General features: G+C 40.4%; 1 long non-coding RNA gene across 1 annotated transcript in view; it reads left to right on the plus strand.

Annotated features, from left to right (window-relative positions):
- The window catches only part of LOC127585523 (uncharacterized), a 46,586-nt gene that overhangs the window by 17,172 nt on the left and 6,421 nt on the right, over positions 1-22,993 (plus strand). The window contains exon 2 of the long non-coding RNA XR_007958518.1: positions 18,889-19,108. This is a non-coding gene — a long non-coding RNA (uncharacterized LOC127585523). The remainder of the gene's footprint in view (positions 1-18,888; positions 19,109-22,993) is intronic.

Raw genomic sequence — 22,993 nt, forward strand, 5'->3', positions numbered from 1 at the left:
TGACAAGTTAAAAAAATAGTGATATAGAACAGTGTCATAAGATCTTTTAGGACCTCGTATGTGGATAAATATGGCCTTTATTATAACATTTCATCTAATGTGCATTGTTTTTGACAGTGCTGCACTCTTTCAGCATTGTACTGATGTATAAGCTTAGCTTAGGTACTCATCTCTTGAATTGGACATGAACCCAGGACCAATTAACTCATATTTACTACCACTTTAAGATGTCACAGTGATTAGCTGGTTCCTGGATGTCTTAATCTCTGCTTTCTGCAATGACCCTGAGAGGCAAGGTTACTCTTGAACAACAAGTTATCCAGATATGCTGGGTAAATCTGCCAATCTGGACAATTTTAGATCTCTTATGAGTTTTTGTCAATACAGTTAAAAAGCAGCATTACTGAGCTCTATAAACATCTGATAGTAGCCATTTTCATTCAAGAAGTAAACAGACAAATAGAGAAGTACAAACTAGTTGTTAGAGACAGGTAAATATAAGCAATTAGCCCCTTTCCTGAATGAGTAAATTTACCTTTTCTGTTGCTCAGTTGCCTTTCTCTCTAATTTTCCTTTGATCCAATACATTTGTCCAGTTCAATGCTTTCTCTAATGTTGAAAATTTTAGGAAAAGAATTCAAGTTCAGAATTAACATTCTATCATATAATAGGGGGAAAAATTCTTTCCCTGCAAGCAGTGTTAAAGTTATATCACAACTAATGATGCAGGAGTTAATTTTTTGCTGTGTAAAAATAGATAGAAAAAATAACAATCTGAATGACCTTTTCTTTCAAAATTATAATATTACTTCACCATACTTTCTAATAATTCACAAACTCGGTACCCCCCTTCAACAATAAAGTACTTTTAAAAGATTTTCTCTCTAAAATATCTCTCTGTGTAATAAGCATATATATAATACACCTCCCCCAAGTGCAACATCAAACCACTTCTAGTAATCCAATTTGAGTAACATATTACAAAAGATACATAACAGTTATTTTTTGTCTCTAACATGCATTCAATTTTATGTTTCTTTTGTGGGCTGTAGTTGATGAGTAAAGTTGACCAAATTTTTCAAATTATCAGAGTGAAATGATTCAGATTTGTGGGAAAACATAAAATATCTGGCATCAATTCGAAGTTTGCAATGCATAGGATTTTTAATACTAAGTCTCCCAGGCCATTTTCTTAAATTAAAACTAAACTTACTGTTGTCTTCACATGTCCAAAGCTCCAGATATTTCCGGTAATGCTCCATCAAATCCTAATTCTGGCACTTATAAGATCCATGATAAATAAGTTAGTTGATGACATAGGAGGCTGTCACATTATTACTTTTAATCATGGTCATCAATGGGGAAGGCTGCAAAAAATAATATCTTGTAGTCATTCCAGTTGTTTTTACAAACCCCAGAACACCCATTTAAAAAATAAGGGAGAAATTTAACTTGTGACCACCAATTTTGTGTTTGAAAAGCAAGTAGCCAATTGTTGTCATCCAGGAAATGATTAGGGTTGGAGTACCCCAGCCATCCAAGACCAAACTTGCACAATATTTGGGAACAGCCTGACTCTCTGAAACATTACAATAAAGATCAGGTGCAGCACCAAGTCTTTGCTGTTCAATGGTGCTGATTTTCTTAAATGTGAACATGGAATAATTCTATGTTGGGGAGACAAATTAAACATATAATTTCAACATAGGAGACAAAAGTCCTGATTAAACAATTGAGCTGTCTGTACATTCATAGAAACAGGCATCTTCAAAATTCCAGACGAACACTAACCTGACTGAATAGTTATTGACACAGAGAAATGTGAGTGAAACCTTTGATGTAAGCAAAATTGACACTGAACACCTGCAATGATAAAGTGATAGCAAAGGAAAGAAACACCAAGTAAGTCATATATAGCAAAAAAAATGTGGATGTTAAGCTAAGGAAGCTGCTGAAATAGATGGTAAATAGAGTGAGAAACCACATATTGGAAAGATTTGGAAATCATTTGCTTGGAGTCATGGGTTTCACCTATATCAAGAACAACAATTTTCAACAAGCAGTTGAAGTCCAGAGATAAGGATAACAGAAAACAGCACCCCTATCCTATAGATGAAGCCATTTGTGACTGAGATGAGGAATGACATTTTTTCATAAAGCTGTTGTTATTTTTTTGGAAGGATGGTATACCAATGACTAATTCACCAGCCTGTGCATCATCATCAAGAAACACAGATTTTCTTCAGTGATACCAGGCAATATTTTACTTGTGAATGAATCTTGTGTCATTTTGTTGAGCATGAGAAACTTGAGAGTTGAATCTTTCTGCCATTTAACCATTAAATTGGCAGTAAACTAAAGAACTCTAGTGCTTCTGTTTAAAAAAAAAGAACCATTGGCAAAACAAACCCCTGGAAAAACATATTTTATGTGTGTGGGTTAACAGCAAATTACAAGTGGGGATTGGGTGGGGTCAAAATTAAACTTGGTGTCACCTGTATATTGGGTGCTATAACAGCCCTTAGAGTTCCAAAATGATATTGATAGTAAGGGTGATCAGAATTGTAGATATGGGATGAACTTGCTGTCATATTAGTATTATCAGTTGGTGGTGCAAGCATATGGGATTACTTTGATTGTGGGTTTCCTCTTGGTACAGAGTGGCAGTGATTGCTTGCATTATATTTTTAGAGGGATGCCCTGCAAACTTTGCCCTCTCCTGCAATTGAAAGAATGTACACTCAAACAATATCCATCTTTTGTCTGATCAGATGCAACAAATTATATATGTGATTATGAACTCTTCATTCCACATCAGTCATCTGTGCTGGCTGCTATTGAATTAACATGATAAATCCAAGGACAGCTACCACTGTTAAAGGGCTATCCACTGACAACATAGTTTATCACCCCAGATCACAACACCTTTTCTACAACACATGCCAAAGCTGGCTTATGATAAAGGAGTATTTCTGATATTTGAACTATTCTGAAGGAGCTCTGCAGGTTCAGGCAAAGTGAGTTCCAAGATTGTTGGCGGCTTGCTGCATGCTACACAACCTTGACTCCATGAGGGTTCACCCCTTGCTGCTAATCACATAGTGAGCATCTGTGGAGCAGAAACAGAAGGGTGAAGCTAAAAGAAAGGAGGAAGTGGAACAAGAAAACATGAGGAGGCAATCCCTTTCTGTCTGGTCTCGTACCCTACTTCCTGATAGTCATAGAATCTGCTTGGCCACATTGCAAACATAAAACCTACCCCAACACAAACATTCCAAACTGTAAAGTACGTGCCCTATGGATTCTTGGTCTATAATGACATAACTTGCAGTGTGCAGAGTAATACACAGGAAACATGGAGATCTCAAGAAGGTGTGTCTGGTTATTTGCGGTTCTCAGACTGTGCACATGCACACATGATCGAAAATGCTATGCAGTGACATAACACTTAATTATATAAAGTGCACTGCTTTCCTCTTTAGAAGAATGATTCTAGTTTGATAGCAAACATAATTTTAAAAACTTAACTGGTGAATTAGGTTTTGAATTCTTCCTGATCTTTGTACCTGTACTATAGTCTGCTTTGATCCTGGTGTATCAACAAATGTTGTTGATGTAGTGTCTATATTCTGTTCATTTTCTTCATTCTGTTCAGTCAGGCTCTGTGTCAATTCTTTTTCAACAGTTACAGAACTCTCCTAAAGAGTATATTCAAACACAGAATCTTCATCACTATTCTCTTGGATATCCCACTGAGATCAAATAATTTTGAATCTCTCACCAACTCCTATGCATTTTTGTTTTGGAACAGTGTATCTACACAATCTTTCCAAAATTTCATTTTCTCATCTCTGACCTGCCTGGTAGTCTCTGTGAATGAGCCTTATCATATCATTTGAACCTCTTCCCTTTCTAGCTTGTGCTGTGATGTTTGTTTTGTGTTAACTGCCTTTCTTCCACCTTCCCTTCCAGACTCACTGAACCAGGCTCAGGTGTGTCCAATAGTCTATTGTATATTAGCAGTTCTGCTGTACTGTTTCTTGTCATGGAGTGCAGCAGTGATCTGCAGCTTGAGAGCTTGGGAGAAATCAGTGCACAGATGCTTCTTAATAAGGCCAGGCTTGCTTCTTTCATGCCTCTTTCTGCACTTGATGAGATATGAAGCAATGTTTGATCATCTTAGACTTCACTTACTGTTGAAGTTGAAACAACCAACTTGTCATAAAAACCCATCTAGTTCATTACTCTCTTTCAGGAAAGGAAATCTGTTATCCTTACCTGGTCTGGTAATGTGTGACTCCAGACCCACCAATGTAGTTGGCTTTCTAATTTAGAGGAAGTTAGAGATAGACAATAAATGTTGCCATTTCCACCAATATCCATATCTGATGAATGATTTTCCTTTTAAAAAAAGAAACTCACACTATATTATCTTATACAGTCCTTCTGGGAAGACCATTTGTTGTGAAAACAGATCTGAATTCTTCAATTATACATTTAGTAGTCATGCACAAACCCACAAGCTTTACGTCAATCATTTTGAATGGATATTCATTAACACCAGGAAGCTGTCCACACCTTCCTCACGGTGGAATATATGGATTTAGTTTTAGGGAATGAAGCTGAGTATCGGTTAGTTTACCATGCTTTGAAAAAAGACAAAGATAACATAGGAGTAAAGGTTCTAAAGTGAGGTAGGTTCCAGTTTACCATATTGAGAAGTGATGTAGCAAATGATGCAGGGCAGCACAGTGCCACAGCTAGTAGAGTTGTTGCCTCACAACTCTAGTGACCTGGGTTCAATCCTGACCTCAAGTGCTATGTATGTAGAGTTTGCATGTTCTCTCTGTGACTGCATTGGTTTCCTCTGGGTGCTCCAGTTTCCTCCTACATTCCATAGATGTGTAGGTTCCTGAGTTAATTAGCCACTATAAGTTGCCCTAGTATGTAGGTGTGTGGTAGGATCTGGGAGGAATTGATGGGAATGTGGGGAGAGTAAAATGGGATTAGAATAGGATTAGTGTTGTTGGTGCTTGATGGTCAGCACAGATTTGGTGTATAAGGCTATGACTCTAAGTAACAACTAAACATCAACTGAGATAAATCAGTCTCAGAGCAAAAGGAAGCTTTCAAGAAGGAGATTGAAAGGGTTAATTGTAAATGCATTTCCACAAAAAAAGGAATGGGACTGCCAAAACTACAGTCCCTTGGGTATCAAGGTGTATAGAGGATAAAATAAGGCAAAAAAGGGAAGCTTATGTCAGTGAAGCTTTTTTAAGAGAAGTTGTGTCTAACCAAGGATGGACATTTTTGAGGCAGTAGCAGGGAGGGACAATGAAGACAGTGGGTTTAATATAGTCTACATGGACTTTAAGAAAGCTTTTGACACCGTCCAATATGGCAAGCTGGTAAAATAAGTAAAAGCCAGGTGATCCAAGGGATGAAAAATTGGCTCAGTGGCAGGTTTAACGTGACTGGAAAACTGTTAGCAGACAATATAAAATTGGCCCAGTTGCTGACAGTGAGGTGAAAAGCTAGACTGCAGGAAAATATGGATGGTCCAGTCAGCTGGTCAAATTGAATTTAATCCAGAGAAGTGTGAAGTATACTTTTGGGAAGATGCAATAGGGCAAGGGACTGTACAGTAAATGGGAGGATATTGAGTGGCATGAAGGAACAAAGGGATCTTGAAGTATGTGTTCAGGCAGAGAAATTGGAAAAAGAGGCACATGGGATTTTTTACATTATTATCTGAGGCAAAGGAGGGAGGAAAAAGGTCATGCCAGAAGCATCCACAACATTGGTTAGACAAAAGCTCAAGTACTACGTACAGTTCTGGTCACCGTTTTACAGGAATGATGTGATCATGCATGATGGGACAGAGTAGATTAACAAGGATATCTGGAAAATCGTAGCTAAGGAAAGGTTGGATAGTATGATTTTCCATATTTCCTTATGACATAGGAGGCCATTTCAGCTTATTGCGCCCACAGAGCAATTCCATTCCCCCTAATTTTCTCTGTAATGTATTCATCCCACATTCCCATCATTTTACTCTCCCAACCCACTAAGGATAATTTACAGTGGCCAAATAATCTTCCAACCCATCTTTGGATTGTGGGAAGAAAGCAGAAGACCCAGGGGAAACCTACATAGTCACAGGAGAATGTGTAAACTTCATTCCACACAGACAGCTTTGGTGGTCTGGTTGAATCCAGGTCACTGGAGCTGCAAGGCAGCAAATCTACACCACTTTGCTGTTCCCTGGAACAGATGAGGCTGAGGAGAGACTTAACTGAAATGTATAAAATGATGGGAGGTCTACGTGGAGTAGCAATTGGAAGGACCCAAAATAAAAACAGAAAATACTGGAAATATTTAGCAAATCAGACAGCATCTGTGAAGAAAGAAACTAAGTTCTATGTTCTAAATTACTGTTTTGGATTGATCAGAACTGAGAAAATTGAGGAAACAAGTGTGTTTTAAATTCCAGAGAAGTGGCAGGGTCGGAACTAACAAAGGGAATATCTCTGATCTGCTGGGAATTTCCAGCATTCTTTTTTATTTTAGACTTCCAGCAGTGCTGTGTTCTGTATCCCACAGTTCCAGCACACTTTTCTCTACTGTTCCCATTCATCTCCCTCTGTTTCTCTCTCCTCCAGGCATATCACTGTGATCAACAAGCCTTCACCACTCTCTCTCAGATGTCATCTCAATTCACTTAATCTTCACCCTATTACAGACATTTCTTTTGCTCTCTCCAACTGCAACTGAAAGCATGCTTATTTCCTCACTTTCCCTCGTTCCGATGGAGGGTTACTAACTTGCAATGCCCATATTTTTCTCTCTCCACAGGTGAGTGTCTTTAGTATTTTCTGCTTTTGTTCCAGATTTCCACCATCTGCAGGTTTTTGATTTTAGTATAGGAAGGATCCATTTCTTTGAACAGAGTTGTCAAAAAACAAGAGACGTGCACTTACGGTAATCACTGGAAGAATTAGAAGAAAAATAAGGAAAACCCTTTTCACTCAGATGGTAGTGGGTGTCTGGAACTCATAGCTGGAAAGGGTGGGTGAGGTAGGAACCCTCATCACACTTAAACAGTACTTGGATGTGTATTTGAGGAGCTGTGCCCTGTAGGGTGGTGGACCAAGTGCTGAAAGGTGGGATTAGCTGGAGAAGTTCTTTATCAAGCAGCATGGACATAATGGGTTAAATGGCCTGCCATGCTGTAAGTTTTCTATGATACCTGTGGACACACTGGGCCATTTCTACATTTGTACAGATGCCCTTTAGGGACTGCGATCTGTAACCTCGATGGACTGTGCACCTACTGCCTAGCTTTATTCCTGGTCAACACTGAGCAAAAGACAAAGCCTTAAGCTGCTTCGTTCAGGTTGGCAAGGCCCAAATGGTCTGAGTGAAGCTCCTCCATTAGCCTGCTTTGAAATACTTTCAGTTTAAATATTCTGCAGCTCCATTTGATGGAGCCCTGATTTGTAGATATTTGTAACAACTGCGATTTATACTTTCTGTGCTGAGTTTGTCCAGCCACTCAAAGTATGCTCATAAACTTGCTTTATTAAGAGATCTCTCTGCATCAATTTTGCTATCTCCACTGCTGTTCCAGGAACGTCATCCACTAATGTCTGTAGAGTAAATATTACATGTTCTATGTCTGTATCAGCATCTTTATATCTCTATCTTGATAATGCTTCCACTGTGGTATTCTGTTTGTACGCTGAGTCAGTATAATATCCATATTAGTTCTGGAGGTGGCCCTCCCCTGCATTCTGTTGGGAATTGCAGACTTGGGTTCAAGAACAACCAACAAGAGTTTGTGGTTAGTGACCACTTTGAATGGTTTGCTTTAACAAAATTGGTAGAAGCTTGTGATCCCCAATGTGATTCCAACTGAAAATAATTCCTCTTGCTCTTTGTGAAGGTATGCAAAGCAAAGACAATGAATGTTTCATGGCTGTTTTCCAAAGAATGGATTATAACAACACCAGCATAAGTGAGCTCCAGTATGTGAGTGGTGATGTAATCTTTCAGAAGGGACAACTACTAAGACTTCTCTCCCAGAGTTCATATGCCTGCTATTGCTCCTTTTCTCTTTGGTTCCCTGGGCTCTGTCTCCCTCATTCCAGCCTCTCCCTACTTTCTAGCTGGCAGCTGCACAGTCTGTGACCCAGTCCTAAACCTCAACCTTTCTCAGAGAAACCTCAGAGAAAAACTACCCCTCCCTCCTAGGTTGCTGTCCAGAGTCCACAAATCATGGTCTTCCAGTGCTCTATAGGTGAGTTGGTGGCTGATGAAAGCCCAACGCTGCCGCCATCAGGTGCCTGCACTGCAGCCTGACCTGGTACAATGCCTAGAGAGGCCGGGTACAGAGGTCAGACGTCTGGCAGTAGAAAGGTGGGGGGTTAGGGGAGGGGTAGGGTGAGGGAACCAAGAGTGAAGGGGTCAAGGAGAGAACAGGGTGAAAAGGGATATAGAGTTAAGTGGAATCTCTTCCCCTCCTCTGCACTGCAACCCACATTATATTAATATCTTTGCAGGACAGTCTGATCTCCAATCCCCTTGGTCCCCCTTGTCACTGGACCAAGACATTTCTTTGTCTGGTCTGCGTGATAGTTGGTATGGAACAGTTATCCCACATTGAAAGAAGTCATGCAGCAGGCAACATACATTCTCAATGTAAAGTCCGGGACATGGAATGACATTGACATTGAAACTGACATTGACATTACTGCCCTGACTGAGAAATGTTGGGCAGGAAATGGCTAGCTCAACATCCCCAGGATCTGCATGGGTGAGATTTGCTGTGAAGAATGAGCTGGAGTGGAGATAATGTACAGGACAACTCAGAAACTGTCCAACATATGGTGGCTATGTTCCAGAAAAAGGTCACCCCAAACTCAGTGAGCTCCTGAACACAGATAGTGCTTGTATATGCCCATGTTCGGAGGCTGAGTTCTAGGTCATTGGTGGAGAAACAAGAGACTGCAGGTTCTGGAACCTGGGGCAAAAGACAAAAAGGTAGTGTAGTTGTGTCCATGTTTCGGATCGGGACCCTGCATCAGCACTGGTGTTGGGGTGGGTGGGGGGGAGGGGTGGAACAGGAACTGATAGGTGTATAGGCCATTTTTCCTCTTCTGCACCTCCCTCCCCTCCCCACCAAGTCTTGATGCGGTGTCTCGGCCCAAAACATCAACACGTTCATTTTACCTCCACAGATGCTACTTGAGCCGCTGAGTTTTTCCAATCATTTTTTGTTCCAAGTCATCAGTGACTCCTTCAAGAGGATGGGCCTCAAATTTAATATCCGCAAAACACATCAACTTGTTCCCGTGTAGAACACTGCCTGAGACAATAAAGGTCCAAGACAAGACTTTAAAATACATGGACCACTTTCCATATCTTGGAAGCCATCTATCAACAAACACAGATATTGATAAAATTCATCACCACCTTCAGTGTGCCAGCACAGCTTTTGACTGCCTGACAAAATGTGTTTGAAAGTCAAAGTCTATGATTTGCCCGACAGCAGTGATCCTGGGTCACTTGTATGCTTCTAGGATGGCATGGTGGCAGGAGTTGATGCTGCTCCCTCACAGCTCTAGGGACCTGGATCTGATCCTGACTTTGGGTGCTGTCTGTGTGGGATTTGCATGCTCCCTCTTTGATTGTGTGGGTTTCGCTGGGTGCTCCGGTTTCCTGTCAAACCAGAAGAACTGCTGGTAGGTCAATTGGCTACTAAAAATTATAATCAAAGAAGGATTTTAAGGGCATGTAATAGAGAGAATAGGTTGCAGGGCCACAATAGACAAGGGGAATGGGATTGATGGGATTGCTCTACTGGGAGCCAGCATGGACCCTACAGACTGAATAACTTCATTTCATGCTGTAATGAATAAGTAGAAATGAGACGTGGACTACTTATGTCAGGCAATTCAAAGCACTGGAAAGATACCATTAATGCCATCTCCACAAAATCCTCCAAGTCTATTGGCAGGATGAGCAAACCAACATCAGGGATCTTTCCTAGACCAACATCCCCAGGATTGAGGCCTTAAATCATCTCTGATGGAAAGCCCACATCATTCACATCTCCAACACCAGATCCCCAGAATAGGCACTCTGAACTCCATCAAAGGAACAGATTATGGATTGGATACAGGAAGTGATTTGAGGATTTCTCAAAGCCTGCTTGAAAAAGTGCAATATCCCTAATTGACATGGGATTCCAGGCCCAGGACCACTCAAAATGAAGCAGCACTTGATTTGGCACTGATAGCCCCAAGTCCATTCACTGGGAGAACACAACATAATCTGCAGAAGGAGTGCGTGCTGAACCTCTCTTCCCTACCTGTGGTAGAGTCAGCTACCTTAGAATCCACAGAAATGGAGTGGAAGTAAGCTATCCACTGGACCCAGAGAAAGTGCCTAAGCTTGTTCTTTCCATATCACCATGGTTCCTCCTTCATCAGTAGTTGATGCAGTAGTGTTCATTCCGATGCAAGATCCAGCAGAACCCCATCATGATATCGGGCTTTGCCTCAGAAGGATTGAAGTTCAGGAACATTAACAAATTTTCTATATTTGACAATGCCCTTAACTTTTTCATTGACAAGTTGTGGATCGTTTGCTTGCACCCCTCTGACCTAAATAAACTATTTTATTCTGTATAACTGTGCATTTAATCTTCTGAAGCTTTATGTCAAACCTTTTCAAGTATTCAGAGTTCTTTATCTCTGCAGCCAAAATGTCACCATAAATGCACAGACTTTGTTGAACTTCCTTTAACATTTATCTGTGGTGGCATGGAATATAATCCCCACAAAACTGGATAGTCTTGTCTCCTTTGGACACCACATCAATCACTCTGCACAGTTTTGACCAACACCGTCTTCCGAATTTATTCCTCTATTTGAGCCTACAATTTGAATGGTCTCTGCCTAGACCTGCAGTAAACTGGCTTGCTACTTAGCTTAATGTGTATGTCTCTTAATGCCAGTATAAAAATCTTTGAACATATCTGCATTTGCTCACAGAGCTTATCTAGCTTTGGCTGTGAAATGCTCACTAAGTACGTTCTTCTAATCCTCTTTTTATTTGTTGATCCAATCTTTTCTTGATAAGAGTTGGCCTGTTTTTACAGTTATTATGATTGGTAGCTATATATTTTTGACTATTATGCAAGACTGCACATGATATCTGACCTAGAGTTCTCTGTATCCTGCCAGAATGTGTTCAGTTTCAGCATGCTTTTAGTGAATAGTACTTTGTTGAACTTCCTGATGTTCAAATCTCCATCCATAATTGATGTTAATATTGAAATACTGATCACTTACACTTTAATCTTAACATCACTGCATTTTTCATTATTACTGCTAATGGCAGACCATCTGTGTTACTTCACACTGCTTCAATATTCTTAAGCATTAATATTATACAAGCCACTCCTTTGTGGTTTTTCAATATTGGCGTTATTCTTACTTTGGCAAACATTCCAACTACAATCCCAGGTCCAGCTTCATACACTAAGGCTATATGTCCTTTTTGCAGTTGAAGTTGAAATATTTTACTGCTCTAAACTAACATACTTGTTGTGATGAATCATCTCCATAACATTGATAGCAGTTTTTCATGCTCATCTTGCCATTCATGCCAAACTCACTGTTATGGCGTAGGCTTAGTATTGGAGTTTCTGCCTCAGGTGTTACTGTTTGCCCATTTACAACAAATGGACTGGCTGAAATTATTCAGTGTCTTCAGAAGCAATCTTCATCAATGTGATTTGAGATGCACATTCAGTTGTTAAATCTTGTGTATTTGATAATTTAGATGGACTTTGCTTATCTGTTAAATCACACACGAAGTTGTCTTGCGGTGCTCAGTTCAGGAAGTGCCAAAATTACAGTGTTGGAGCAACGTCTTCAACACTTTTCTGTTCTTCTGAGACAAGTTCTTCAGTTGCCACTATGCTCTAGTTCCATTTAATCACTGATGGTCTCACCTGATCTTTGGTTGCTGGTTCCAAAATTGCAACTTTCTCCAATCTCCAAAGGCTCCAGATTAAACTGACTCTGCAATCTCACTGCAACCTCTTTGAATGAAACATCCTTTGTCTTTCATGGTGCCAAGGTCTGCTAAAATGACATTCATATTTGAGCCTTTCTCAATTATTGAGGTTGCGTTTTACTTTCTTGTATGCCTTCATTTTGCAGCCTGGAGGGACACTTTTCCCCTCACCTTTAATCTCAAGAACATTGTTTGCCAGAAAACCATCTCCACAAGAACAGATAGATTTGCATGCATTATCATAAAGACTGAAGTTCCTTATATGGCTGGTGCGGGTCTGAATTGCCATCTTGCATAGTTCCCACCTTAACATTTACAGGATTTATATTTGATTTGTTCAATTTATCATGCACTCTAGTCTGAACTTCAAATGCACATGATACTGATTTATTGTGTGCTTTCAGACTCTGCCACCACCACAGGTAGACAGCCACTTAATTTATCTGACAACTTTGTTACTTCCAGCAGCTTCAAATCTGTTCCATATGATCATCATCACCAGTGTAATGTAGATGTCCTACAGGTTCCTAGTTTATAATGAAATAACATGCAGAGGATGGAGAATAATATGCAGGAAACACAAATAACTTTAAAGGGCGTGTCAGGTTTACTTGAGTTTCTGTTTGGACAAGACAGATATGCATAATAAATATTGTGTATACCTTTATGCATATATTATACAATGACATCACACTTATTTACATATTCTATGCAAACCAACATCAGTACAATGTTGATGCGGTGATTGAGTTACTGGACTACTAGCCCAAAGGCTGGACTGAACAACCCAGATTCCCAGTTCAAATTCCATCATTTCAGTTCATAATCTGTAATTTTGGAGGGGAGAAAAAGCAGAGACCGTGCAACCTTAGCAAGGATGACCACAACACTACCAGATTGCTGCAAATAACTTCTTTGAGGACAGATTGCTGGAGTGTTGCAACAGCCTGCAAATGCCTTTGCACAGCATGATTGCCCAAGCTTGAATGGCAGCAGCCTGGACATCCACTGTGGCATTCACACTGTGGAGCTGCGGCTTGTGATTCAATGGAATATGTGACACAGGCCATCACTTGCTGTGTTGCGGTCAAGTCCAAAGTCTACAGAGCCGGCCATTCACTTCCACACTAGAACGGGTTATCAATTTGCAAAGACCTCTGCCAAATTAGTGGTCAACTCCATTAATGGATGTGGATTTTCCAGCAGGTTTCCCAAAGCATGAAGCATATCATTGTGCAAACCCACCAGTCTTTTTCTGAAACCTCAACCATCAACAAACTTGCAACAGGACTTTGCCCTCTGTTGAACTGTTAAATGTGCAATTTTCCCCATTCCCCCACATTTTTCCCCCGTGACCTATTTTCTCTCACTCATCCATCAACTTTCCCTGATTCTCCTGCTGCCATTCAGTGTAGCCAATTAATCTACCAACCAATGTGTCTTTTGGATGTGGGAGGAAACCAGAGCACCCTGAGGAAACCCACAAGGTTACAGGGAGAGCATGCAAACTGAGGTCAGGATTGAACCGGGTCACTGGAGCTGGCAACATTAGAGATATCAACAATTCCACAAAAGCCATTCAAGCTAAAGAGCTATTTGAGCACAACAATGTTTTCTTTTGCAAAATAGACCAAAAATAGAAAACCTATTATCCCAAATTGCATGCATCTCTAAATACGCCTTCCTACCTGGAGGGAAAAAAAAGTGGAGGGGTAAATGACAGCTCCTTAACAAATGGCCAAAAGGCAGATATCACAGGAGATGTTAACATCAAAAAAGCAACAAAAATGACATTGTAATAAGGCTTTGAGAAGACTCATGGAGGCATAATTTTATCCCTTTTTATTCTAACTTGCCTTCAAGCTCACCATGGATTGTAGTTTTGTACTTGTTACAATTAGTGTAAATGGAAACCTTTACATGATCAGATTGGTCACAGGACTGGAAAACTTTCCATTCTCTACTATTGTGCCGAATCATTAATAAGTGTTAAAAGTCCATTAAATAAAAATACTTCCATTATCAGACAAGACTCCTTTAACAATTTCTCAAACCAGGTCTGCATTTCCTTCTTTGGTCTATCTCACTTCCCATATTTAATTATACCACAACTTAGCTGTTTCCCCTTCATATTAAATTGTTCTCTCTTCCTCTTTGTTGCCTTCAGAATTAGCTTTAAAGAAAACTTACCAAAGTTGCAGTACTGACTGTAGAAACTGGAGAACTACACATAAAAAGGAAACACTGGTGATTTAAAAGGGAACAAAAATATCAGTTTCTTTTTTTCCAATGTGTTCTTATTTTAGAAAATAATCTGTCATGTAGATTTTATTCTTCTTGCTTGTGTAAAGTGAGCCAAGGATCCTCCCTTCAGCTCCAGCTCATGGGCATCCACAACCCAGACTGAGACACGGTTTCTTAGAACATAGAACATAGAATAGTACAGCACAATACAGGCCCTTCGGCCCACAATGTCGTGCCGACCTTTAAACCTCACCTAAGACTATCTAACCCCTTCCTCCCACATATCCCTCTATTTTAAATTCCTCCATATGCCTATCTAGTAATCTCCTGAATTTGACCAATGTACCTGCCTCCACCACCACCTCCAGCGCATTCCATGCCCCAACCACTCTCTGGGTTAAAAATCTTCCTCTGATATCTCTCTTGAACTTCCTACCCATTACTTTAAAGCCATGCCCTCTTGTATTGAGCATTGGTGCCCTGGGAAAGAGGCGCTGGCTGTCTACTGTATCTATTCCTTTTAATATTTTGTACACCTCTATCATATCTCCTCTCATCCTCCTTCTCTCCAAAAAGTAAAGCCCTAGCTCCCTTAGTCTCTCCTTATAATGCATAACCAGGCAGCATCCTGGTAAATCTCCTCTGCACCCTTTCCAACGTTTCCACATCCTTCCTATAATGAGGCAACCAGAATGAAGGTTGTATTCTTCTGTAACTTTGTTAAATTGCTTGAATATGTGGCTTGTGTTCTTTTTTTCAATTAGTACATTGCATCTAAATTGAAAGTGTCATTACCCTGCACCAAGATCCCCTGTCTTTCTGAATATAAATTTACTAACAAGTTTTTATATTCAAATTATCAAGAATTATTTTTTGTGTTTGTTGAATTTTCAGTTTTCTTGTCAGCAAAAAAGACATTAAACTGTTGATTAGGAGAGCAAATGTATAAGAAGTTTCCCTTGTAGCAAATGTGAATAAAATACAGATCCGAACCTTCAATGGAATGAGTTGAATTCCAGAAATTATATAGTGAATAAGATTATTTAAAGAAGCTGGTCCATGTGATCAAATTTCCCTTCGACCTATTCCCAAATACCACCCAAAAAACAAAGTAAAAAGAAATGATAACTTATTTTTCTTTTCATTGCAAAAGTAACCCTGCCTCACATCTCCTTTATAGCTTTTATCTGTTTGCACCCAAAGACCTCACAATAATGTGGGAGGTGTGTGACTGGATCTTAAATGGGTTAGGGTTAGAACACCATCAGTCATCTTTATTCTAGTTTGCGTGCTATACTTTGTTCTCACTCTCTGTCTTCTGTCACTTAGCCAGTCTCCTAACCAGATCATTTATTTGCTTTCCATTAGATGAATTTAAATTTGGCTAACTGTCTCTTATGTGGAATCTAATGATTCTGAAAAAGCAGATAAACCCCCAACTACATAAAGCTCCAGGCTACTAATGTCATTACTTTTTCAATATAATTCAAATAGATTCATATTTACTCTCCCTTTAAAATCCATATTTACTCTCCTTTGGATACTCACCAAGCACTGAGTATCCCCATTATTAATTATAGATTCCAACAACATCCCCACAACAGATTCTGACTAACAGAATTCCATGTTTTCTTTTATTTCAATGCATTTCTCTCTATCACTCAACATTCTTAAATAAAGGAATTAAATTTGCAATTTTCTAATCGTAAAAGGATTAACATAATAACTACTTTTTTGTATTAACCTTGATATCGCTCAAAAATATTTAGAAATTCTCTTTTTGGTGCTTTAGCTATTACTTTTTTCATGTTCTTTATGTCTATATTTTTGCTCTTTAGTTTTATGCTAATTTTCAATTCTTTTGTCAGGTATGACTTCTTTGTTAAATAGAATGTGTTGTCCTGGCTGTATATTGACCTAAGTTCTTTTCTGAACCTTTCCCACTGTTCTGCTTTACTTTTACATGATAAATTTTGATCAGTTTGATGTCATAACTCTGGATCATCCTGTAAGATTTTCAATAAATCCAGATTTCAGTAGCAGTGATAATTTAATTCAATTGGTAAATCTTTCCTTGCTGTTAGATTGTTAACACCTGTCTCATTATTCATTGCTAACTCTAATAAGGTCTGCCATTGATGTTATCCAACTTAAAATCCGTCAGTCTACATCATACACAAAGATGTTTAATTTTATTGCCAGGCCACAAATGATTATCAGAGTCCAGGACATTTTCTTGTAGATAAATCTTTGCCTTACCCGGCATGGTTACTGCAGTGTTGGGGGTGAAGAATTTTTCTGGGTCTTTCCATTCATTCAGACTTTATGGAGATCAAAACTGCATGTTATCTGGCTCTTCCTATTTTAATGAAACTGCTTCCTGTTGCTACTGCATTGTTGAAGAACTACTTAAGATGTTTGAAGGCAAGAAAGGAAAGCTTACCTTTACTCTTGTGTGTTTTTTTGCAACATGGAATTATTATTGAATGCAATGCAATATAACTTTTTTGAAATAAGTAAGATCATGTGCTGGGCAAATAGTCAATTAGCACTCAAATACCTGAATTTTCTTGACTTAAGTTATTTGAAGCAAGATTGCAGTACATAGACAGTAAATCATGTCATACAACTAGGAATTGGTGTCATTTCTGTCAGATGACACACCACATCAAATCACTTGCTTTCGTCAAATGGCATAGAATAAAGTGGAAGCTCCGTGGAGTTGTAACAAGCTTATGAGTGAAGCAATTACAGTAAAAATAACTTTTGTGTCATTGAAATAAGGAAGGCATTTGCATTAAAATTCAGAAACGTAACTAAGAATTTGCTTTTCACCACAGTAGCCTTAAGCAATGAAAATTCTGTAAAAATAGGGAAAGTCCATAAAGAACCACAGCAAATTCAAATGCATGAAGAAACCAGACATTGTTGACTAATGCAAGAGGAAACCACAGGTTATCTTCTGAAACTTTAATTATTTCACATTTTAGTCACAAATGTACTATTCCTCCTCCAGACATGTAAAAATGAATTGTTTCCTCTTCATTAAACTAATTCATAGAGTGTCTAATCATTGCATGACGTATCCAGTATACAACATTTTCTTAAGTATGACAGGCAGAAATTAAACAAATCAGGTCATTCCATTCATCAGATTCATATCTGAACTTTAAATTCGTACTTGGATCACTATTTATGCTGACATTTTTCAATATATTTATTGTGGCTCTTTAGTTAAGTGGTCCAGAATGACCTGAAACTTTGCAATATGGCAAATCATCCTTGATTGAAATTATCTTGAATTTTTGTTGATGTTCAATCTAAAAGAGATAAGAAATAATCCCTAAACTAATTTATTTTTTCAGCAAGCCTTGACTTGGAAAATGAGGAATGCAGATAAAAGCAGAGGCAATTGCTTATGGAATGAAAAAGGTTAGACTTTTTGGGGGGTGTGGGCAAGATAGAGAGAGTATGACGTCCTTTTGAGGGCAGGGGGAAGATAGATTACTCGTTGGGAGTTGGAAAAAGAGATGGAAAGAGAGAGACAAGGGTGGGGGAAGGAATCTGTAGGAGACAGAGGCTCTTTTATGACTAAGGCAACAACACAGATACACATTCTCCTTCAGGAGTGAAAGAATATTTTGAGGGCAAAAGAAGGGAGATTTGGATAAGACAAGGAAAAAGAAGCAGTTGAGTATGGTTAGTGCCTAGATAGAGATGAAGTAAACCCTAATGCTAAGAGAGCCTGCATGTTGGAAAAGGTTAAACAGTTGCTATAAAAATCTTTCACCCACCACAGGTAATGCCACCCAACAATTTACTGATGATAATTTATGGAAGTCAATTTAATTGGAAGAATTACTTAATTATCATTTATTCTATTTCTTTGTCAGCAATTCCATGTGCCAGTACATGGAGAAATTCACTACAGTGTGATTTTTTTTTGTTGGAGCATGGAAACCTTCAATTATATCTTTCTGGGTCATGAGAAAAGCTATATTGCTATTCTTCTGTGCATGAGTTTAATTCATCTCCAATTTTCTGTTGAAGGTAGGCAGTGTTCAGTTTAGTGGGGAATAGTATGTCTTGAAACTTGTTCAAGTGGGCTTTTTACATGTGTGTTTGTATAATGAATGATAGAGAGACAGCAAATATTTTTTTACCTGATAATGTCAAAGTTGAATTTGAAGTTGTTACTGCACCTATCCTTTATTAGGAACTGCCCTGCTAAAGTGAAGCATGATAATAAACAAGCAGATGTTTCTTCTTTCGCCTGAATGACTAATTCATGCTTAGGCTCAACATCAAAGCAGCTCAGATCATCTTTTTTTGGCTCTGCTGCAAACTTTAATTTCTGGAATCAACTTAATTCAATTTAGCTCATAAAACAAACTATAAATACTAAAACCATTTCCTCTTATTTTTGCTTACCCTCCCTTCTTACCATGGTTACTTTCGCTATAAGTGAAACTCAAATAACTCCAGATGCTGGAAATGTGAATTGTTCTGATGAGGGGCCTTCAACCTGAAACATTAACTTGGTTTCTCTTTCCACAGATGCTGCCTGACCTGCTGAGTATTTCCAGCATTTTCTTGTTTTACTTTCACAATAAACTTTGGGTAGCATAGTGTTTTGAAAATGGAAGAAAGGAGTCAACCCCTTAACCCCTCAAACATGATTGCCTGTTGTTGGAGTGGACCAGTGCTAGAGTGGGGGACTGAGGCTTTGGCTCAAGAGGCTTCTGTGAGAGTAGGCGGAGGTTAAAGTAAGCCGCTGGTAAGTTTCTTTCTTTCTTTGATTTTTCCTTTAGTGCCAGGCTAGAGTAATTAGAATGGCTCCAGGTCAGTGGTGTGTTCATCTTGTGAGATGTGGGGGCTCTGGGAGACCTCCAGTCTCCCTGATAACTACATCTGCACGAGGCCGTGTTAGGGAACTGGAGCTGCAGCCAAACGACCTTCGGTTCCTACGGGAGAACGAGGAGTTAATAAATAAGAACTACAGGGAGGCAGTCACTCTTAAGCTGCAGGAGGCAGGTAGCTAGGTGACTGTCAGGAGAAGGAAGGAGAATAGGCAGGTAGTGCAGAGTACCCCTGTAGCCATTCCCCTGAATAACAGGTATACCGCTTTGAATACTGTTGGGGGGGGGGGTGGGGGCAGACCTACAGGAAAAACTGGCAGTGACCAGGTCTCTGGCACTGAGCCTAGTTGTGTGGTGCAGAAGGGAAGGGGGGAGAAGAGGAAAGCGGTAGTGATAGGGGATTCAGTAGTAAGGGCGGCAGACAGGAGATTCTGTGGACATGAAAGAGACTCCCAGATGGTGCGTTGCCTCCCGGGTGCCAGGGTCAGGGACGTCTCGGATCAGGTCCACAGCATTCTGAAGGGGGAGAGAGAACAGCCAGAGGTCATGGTACATATTGGTACCAATGACATAGGTAGGAAAAGAGATGAAGTCCTGAAGAGGGAATATAGGGAGCTAGGTAGGAAGCTGAAAAGCAGGACCTCGAGGGTAGTAATCTCTGGATTGCTGCCTGTGCCATGCACCAGTGAGGGTAAGAATAGGTTGATTTGGCAGATAAATGCATGGCTGAGGAGTTGGTACAGGGGGCAGGGTTTCAGATTTATGGATCATTGGGATCTCTTCTGGGAAATGTATGACCTGTACAAAAGGGACGGGTTATACCTGAACTGAAGGGGGACCAATATTCTTGTGGGCAGATTTGCTAAAGCTGTTGGGGAAGGTTTAAACTCACTTGGTGGGGGATGGGAACCCAAGTGATAGGTTAGCTGTTGGTGCATTTAATGTACAAGCAGATACAGTGTGTAGAAAGACTGTGAGGAAGGATAGGCAGTTGAAAGGACAAAACTGCAGACAGTTAGATGAGCTGAAGTGTGTCTACTTTAATGCGAGAAGTATCAGAAACAAGGGTGATAAACTTTGAGCATGGATAAGTACATAGAACTATGATGTTGTGGCCGTTACAGAGACTTGGCTGTCACAAGGGCAGGAATGGCTGCTGGATATTCCAGGGTTTAGATGTTTCAGAAGGGACAGGGAGGTAAAAGAGGTGGGGGAGTGGTTTTGATGATCAGGGACAGTGTCACAGCTGTAGAAAGGGAAGATGTTCTGGAGGGATCATCTACTGAGTCAATGTGGGTGGAAGTCAGAAACAGGAAGGGAGTGATCACTATACTGGGAGTATTGTACAGACCCGCCCCCCCCTCCCTCCCCCCCCCCCACCAATAGCAGCAGAGACAATACAGCAGATCAGGAAGCAGATTTTGGAAAGGTGCAAAAATAGCAGGGTTGTTGTCATGAATGATTTCAACCTCCCTAATAAAGATTGGCACCTCCTTAGTGTAACGGGGATAGATGGGGCAGATTTTGTTCGTAGTGTCCAGGAAGGAATCCTGACACAGTATGTGGACAGGCCGACTAGAGGAGAGGCCATACTCGACCTGGTACTAGGCAATGAGCCTGATCAGATTTCAGATCTCTCGGTGAGAGTGCATTTTAGAGACAGTGACCTTGACCTTCACCATAGCCTTGGATAGGGATAGGAGCAGACAGTATAGGAAAGTATTTAATTGGGAGAGGGGGAATTATGATACTATTAGGTGGGAACTTGGGAGTGTAAATTGGGAACAGATGTCTTGGGGAAGTGCACAGCAGAAATGTGGAGGTTGTTTCGGGATTACTTGAATGGGGTTCTGGAGAGGTTTGTCCCATTGAGGCAGGGTAAGGGTGGTAGAGTGAAGGAACTGTGGTTAACAAGAGATGTAGAATATCTTGTCAAGAGGAAGAAAGAAGCTTACCTGAGGTTTAGAAAGCACGGATCAGACAGGGCTCTGGAGAGTTACAAGGAGGCCAGGAGGGAGCTTAAGAATGGACTTAGGAGAACTAGAAGGGGGCATGAGAAGGCCTTGGCGAGTAGGATTAAGGAAAACCCTAAGGCATTCTGCACATACAGTATGTGAAGAATAGGAGGATGACTAAAGTGAAGGTAGGACTGATCAGGGATAAAAGAGGAAACGTGCCTGGAGTCGGAAGAATTAGGGGAGGTCCTTAATGAATACTTTGCTACAGTATTCATCAGTGAGAGAGACCCTGACGTTTGTGAGGATGGTGTACAACAGACTAATACGCTAGGGCATGTTGACTTCAAGGAAGGGGATGTGCTGGAACTATTGAAAAACATTTGGAAAGATAAGTCACTGGGGCTGGACAGGATATATCCAAGGTTATTACGGGAAGCGAGGGAAGAGATTGCTGTGCCTTTGGCGATGATCTATGCATCCTCACTGGCCACAGGAGCAGTGCCAGATGATCGGAGGGGGCAAATGTTGTTTCTTTGTTCAAGAGAGTAGGGATAACTCTGGGAATTACAGACCGGTGAGTCTTACTTCAGTGGTGGGGAAATTACTGGAGAAGATTCTTAGAGACAGGATTTATGAGCATTTGGAGAAGCGTAGGCTGATTAGGGTCAGCATGGATTTGTGAGGGACAGGTCGTGCCTCACGAGCCTGATTGAATTATTTGAGGATGTGACAAAGCACATTGATGAAGTTAGAGCAGTGGATGTAGTGTACATGGATTTTAGTAAGGCATTTTATAAGGTTCCTCATGGAAGGCTCATTCAGAAAGTCAGGAGGCATGGAATCCAGGGAAACTTGGCTGTATGGATTCAGAATTAGCTCGCCCATAGAAGACAGAGGGTGGTTGTAGATGGAGAGTATTCTGCCTGGAGGTCGGTGACCAGTGGTGTTCCGCAGGGATCTGTTCTGGGACCTCTGCTCTTTGTGATTTTTATAAATGACTTGGATAAGGATGTGGAAGGGTGGGTTAGTAAGTTTGCAGATGACACAAAGGTTGGTGGTGTTGTGGATAGTGTAGAAGGTTGCTGTAGGTTACAACAGGATAGGATGCAGATTTGGGCTAAGAAGTGGCAGATGGTGTTCAACCCAGAAAAATGTGAAGTGATACACTTTGGAAGATTGAACTTGAAGACAGAATACAAGGTTAATGGCAGGACTCTTAGCAGTGTGGAGGAATAGAGGGATCTTGGGGTCCACATCCATAGATCCCTCAAGGTTGCTGTGCAGGTTGATAGGCTTGTTCAGAAAGTGAATGGTGTGTTGGCCTTTATTAGTCGGGGTATTGAGTTCAAGAGCTGTGAGGTAATGTTGCAGCTCCATAGAACTCGGAGTATTGTGTTCAGTTCTAGTCACCTCATTTTTGGAAGGATATGAAAGCTCTAAAGAGGGTGCAGAGGAGATTTACCAGGATGCTGCCTGGGTTGGAGAGCATGTCTTATGAGGATAGGTTGAGTGAGCTAGGGCTTTTCTCTTTGGAGCAAAGGAGGATGAAAGGTAACTTGATAGAGGTCTACAAGATGATAAGAGGCATAGATCTAGTGGACAGTCAGAGACTTTTCCCCAGGGCGAAAATGGCTAACACGAGGGGGCATAACTTTAAGATGATTGGAGGAAAGTATAGGGGGGATGTCAGAGGTAAGCTTTTTTAACAGAGTGTGGTGGGTGCTTGGAACGCACTGCTGGCGGAGGTGGTGGAGGCAGATATATTCGGGATATTTAAGAGAGTCTTAGGCACACGAATGATAGAAAAATGAAGGGCTATGTGGGAGGGAAGGGTTAGATAGATCT

Source organism: Pristis pectinata, chromosome 2 (genome assembly GCF_009764475.1).
Source record: "Pristis pectinata isolate sPriPec2 chromosome 2, sPriPec2.1.pri, whole genome shotgun sequence".
NCBI classification, from domain to species: domain Eukaryota; kingdom Metazoa; phylum Chordata; class Chondrichthyes; order Rhinopristiformes; family Pristidae; genus Pristis; species Pristis pectinata.